Raw genomic sequence first — 5,262 nt, forward strand, 5'->3', positions numbered from 1 at the left:
AGGAAACAAGAACTAGAAAGAAATGTTCAGAACAAGATTTTATTCATCTGTCAATATGTCATATTACAGAAAAGAAATTCCAGTTTTTTTCCTTCAACTCAGCCCTTCTCTGCAGTCTGTTCATCCCGCTCTAATGTAGATGTCTCCTCTTTTTAAAGAGGAGACATCTATTACAATAGATTACATTGTAAGTCCTATTTTAAACCTTTATACAAAAATAGGGAAGTCAATTTTCCCTTTAACAAAATGTTGTTACAAAAATACTGGCTTTAGATCATGATCGTTACATCCAGTGTAGCAGCTCCTTCCATGGTCTTCTTTTGTTGCTGTCAAATATAGACTGCAAATCACAACTGTTCAGCCATGAGATTTGCACGTCGTTCCTGCTGTTTCAGTAACTGTGGAAATAATCTTGCAATCTCTAGGTAGTTTCAACAACGTGGATTGCACATTGTTCTTTAACCATTCATCAACTATCAATTCAATGGTTAATAAAGAAGATAGCGTAATTATGTGTAAAATAATTAAACGTATAGTGATGAGAATAAATATTGTGTACCTTTGGGATACTTGGGTTAAAAAAATAACAAGGACTTTAAATATAAGTTGAAAAAGGGTGACATTATAGAAAAATGTATGGTCAAAAGAGACAATATGAGGTCCTAACAATCCCTACCATCCACCTCCACCACAATCGCGACCCCAACCACATCCATCTCAAATATCCACTCTCACTCAACTACCTGTACCACCATTTGCAAACCCAAATAATGAAGTAACTTAGCCCACTTATAATGTTGAGGTAAAATACTTCCAAACAACTCCTCTTGATATAATGGTATTCATCTTAGCTCATGAAAAGTATTGCAAAAAAAATATTTTCCTGATGTCATTGAAGAATAACATTTAAAGAAGAAGATATAGAAGAATCATGTATCACATTTTGTGAAGAGAAACAATTGGAGCCTGATATTGAAGAGTTTCTATTCTTCTTACCATCATATCCTTTATGTGTGCAAGGGAATAATTGGAAAAAGTAGAATATCTTAATTGCATAGAAAAAGAAGACATGAAGAATGGTCCAGATGAGCAAGCGAACAAGGGGCATCAAAACTATATTGAGGTTTGGTTCCATAAAATCAACATCTCTTCTTCAACGGTGCTTGATATCCTCAAACTAAAAGCATTTGGCCTCTAATATTCAGGTACATGTCAAGGCATATGTTTCGAGCCTACAAATGAGTTTATTTGTCATCTTGTTATGCACATGAATCCATTGAAAGTATTCCTACACTTCAAAGACATGTTGTTTTTTCAGGTAGAGTAGGATAGAGAAAAGAAATAAAAAATGGAAAAATAGAGAGAGAAAAAAAAGAGAGGAAAAGAATAAGATCTTAGGTGAAAACCTCTTTCGAGGCACCTGATATTGGCTCATAGATTGAAAACCTCTTTGAGGAGGTCAGTGGGTTGGAAATCAAAAAGGAAAAAAGGAAACGATCCTAGGTGAAAACCTCCTTTGAGGCACCTAAGAAGACCTACTAGTTGAAAACCTCATTGAGGCAACTAGTAGGCCTAGGGGAAATATATATAGATATATATATATATATATATATATATATATATATATTAAAAATGAAAAGGAAAAAAAAAAGTCTCCATGTATCTCTCTCTGATGAATGCAGGCGCTCTCCAATACTTGCAAGTAACAAGAACAATTGAGCACTAAAAGAAAAAATTGATCAAAAACCTAGTCAAAGGAAGTCAAGATTAAGTTTTCTCCTTAGTTTCCTAGATGCTCCAATAGGACCAAGGCCATGTCAATCCATCACCCTCATTCATTTCCAACATCCACCCATCATTTCCAAGTCTTTCCCATTCATTTCCCTCGTTGTCCTAAAGTGCTACCGAAAGGTCCTATTTTGCTACAAGTGGCCAAAATACAAAGGTGGAATTTTTTTTTACCATATCTCGGAAATAATGCATCCATTTGTCAATTTGTTTCATAGGGAGTTGCATATGGATGATGGTAACATTCTCAAAAAAATTCAACAAATTCCAATCGACACTTTTCGAGAATTTGGCCTCCATCACCTACAAACATTTTTAATTTTTCTCGAGATTAGTGCATCAATTGGTTGAGATTTTTTATGGGGAGATGTATAAGGATGATAGTAACATGCTCACAAGATTTTGGGTAAATCCAATTTACTGTTTGAGAGATATGGCTAAAATAATTCTTCTACAAGAGTGTTCCAGAATTGCTACAAGAAGTTGTTGAGCATGAGAAAGGGAGGCACATTTTAATTTTTTCATCTAAGAACAAGAGGAGAGGTCCACCATAGCCTCATCATTCATTTTTCACACCACTTGACCTATTCTCCACTCTCATTTCCACATTTTTCCATCAAAAACACCATTTTAACCCCTTCTTCCATCTCTTCTACCACAGAAAATACCTTTGACCACCATCAACTGGTTAGAAATATATGTGTGGCTGCTAGGAAGACACAGAGTCCTGTAGCAATCTGTATATCCCCTGATAGACCATAGCTAGAGAACTAGATCCAAAGGTCAGCCACCATGGAGCATTTGAGGATTCAAAACCATGATCTTGAGAAGTTATAGGACCTCTTGTAGGATGTTGCAAGATCATCATTAGAGTAGAAGAAGCATGCATGTAGCAGATCAAACACAAAGATTTTTGAAGTAGTAAAGCCTTGAAGCAAAAGACCACAGATACAAGCTCCAAAGTGTATTTGATTACCCAACAAACATCATCATCTGAGCCAAAGAAAAACATCTAAATCCAGAAGGACTTGCATCATCGAAGTTTCAACCCAAAAAAAAAAAGCTTTTATTTTTTTTGAAATTGTAGGAAGCAAGGGAGACAAAGCAATGATGTCTTAGAAGATACTCAGAAATAGACTCACCCATGTCCAAATCTTCCATGCAACCAAATGATCAACACATCATCAAGCAAACACCAGGTAGGCATAGGTTTGCATTGTCCTTCACCTCTCCTCTTGAGCATATTATGGTTAAAAATTTGTTTTCAATGCACAAGAGAGTGTTTTGTAGGTTGAAGGTGGCCAACAGTCTCAACCACCCTCAAATAGTTAAGTGCAGCTAACTCCCTCACTCATGCAACATGGAAAATGCAATAAAAAGGATGGTGGTAATTATGAGGAGTGGACCAACGGGTCTATAAGGGGAATACATATGTGGTAGGTGGGGGGCTGCTCACCCAACATGTTAAGCCCACTACCACGAGAAGAATAAAAGGACAAGTCCAAACTTCATTTGTACTAAAATTTCATTCCCAAAATGGTAATAGAGACCCACTACATCATTGAGAGTCGAGATAGACACCATCAAGGGTTCCCTAGGCTACTACAGAGGTGTTTCAAGGTTGAAAATTAAGTGCTATAGTTCCTTGAACCATTTGCTACAAAAGATAGAGTAGGTACTACAGGAGACAGTTTTCCTGCTACAAGATTGTCCCAAGAGGCAAAAAGAGGCTCTGTCTTGAGCATTATTGGCAAAAAAACCCTATAATTTTGAAGGAGCCTCTAAGGGAAGGGTAAGTAACCAATTATCCTCACCTCCTATGCAAAAAAACAATGTGGAATTGTTCAGATTTTGTCCACAAAATCATCTTGTAGCAAACTCCTAAAAGTACAAAGAAATTGAAGGTCTATATTTTTCTTGTAAGATAATTATGATAGTAGGAGAATGAGCTTGTTTTGAGATGGGAAAGTAAATTTTCTTCCCCTAATAAACAAAATAGAACTATTCCTCTTGTATTAGCTCTGAAAGTCTAAGTTGCTCAGAAAACTAAGATCGCAGCCAAGAAGGAGAAGAAGAAGTTGATAAAGAAGAAGTAGAGGATGGAGAATATGGAGATAAGACAAAAGAAAAAAGAGTCAAGGAAGAAGGAGAAGAAGAGGCACAAATTGTGCTAAACACTAAAAAAACGGTGCCTAAGAAAGACCTAATCAAACTTGTAGTGACACTAGTAGAATGGAGAACTCAAGGGACACATGGGCAATCATCTAAGAAAAAAATAGAAGAAGGAAACAAAAGAAAAGAAGGAATTCACCATGAAAAAAGAACTCAAACCATAGTGATGAAAGGAGGCTTTCCAAGAGGTCTTTCATCTCTTCTAGCTTGTGTCCAAGGCCTAGAAGATGTTATAGAAAGGAAAGATAAAAATTAGGTATGAAGTGCAATTCTAGTAAAGATCTAATAGATTATGTGAGCTACTATAGCATAAATAGAGATGATACAGGAGTGTTGATGGTGTTGGACCCACCAACATTCAAAGGATATCCCCGATATGAAGTCCCAACTAGACCTCACATTGTTTGGAGTAGGAGTCCCAACAGTGGGTGGTAATGTTATGCCTTGACTATGAAAATGTGCAGAGTGAAGTACGGTGACTTTGGTGAGAGAAAGTGTGTGACCCTACGAAAATTCAAGTGCAATGCATGAAGGTTTCAACACACAAAAGGGAAAAGGAAGTGCACCCCTTGGAAGTTTGTAATAGTATGCAGCTTAAAAGGGACACACGAGCATAATGGCATCACAAGCTAAGATACTGAATAGTCCACAAGTTAAAGTGATGAATTAATACAATGTTTGGCACAGGATCCCCCAAGGGCAGTTTTGGGGCTTAAAGCCCATATTTTGGTCCAATTTTGTAATCCAAGTGTAAAGACTCCGCATTTTGTGGTCACGGAGCATGCAGTTGTTAAAGAATCATAGGGTTGTCTGCCCTTAATTTGAAAATGTAATGTCGGCTGTAGAAGATCTACCCATGGATTGTATAAATAGAGCTAAGCTCTAAGTAGTTAAAGGAGGAGGAGATAGAATCAATGAAGATCAAACATGTATGAGAAATAACTCTGAAATAGAAGTCTAAGTCTTGAGTTGTAGCGTAGGTAGAGGATCTATAGCTAAGTGCACAGAGGCCTAGAAGTCCACAGCTGAGTGCGCGGACCCCTGCAGCTGAGTGCACAAGGCGAGTCGAGTCTGTAATAATCTGGAATTATCAATAAAGAGAAGTATTCTATAATTTTTGCATCTTTATTTCTTGTTTATGCATCTGTTATATTAGGTATGAATTTCACTTCTAATGCTTATATGATGCGTGAATGTGTATAAATGTATTGGTTAAGTGAACGCAAGTAAGAACATCTTATTACATGAAGCTAAATAAGATCTATTAATAAGATAAGTAAGATACTTAGCCTAGTTTGGAGA

This window comes from Pinus tabuliformis, chromosome 8 (genome assembly GCF_031772625.1).
Source record: "Pinus tabuliformis cultivar Carrire ecotype Pingquan chromosome 8, CPIR1, whole genome shotgun sequence".
In the NCBI taxonomy this organism is placed as follows: Eukaryota; Viridiplantae; Streptophyta; class Pinopsida; order Pinales; family Pinaceae; genus Pinus; species Pinus tabuliformis.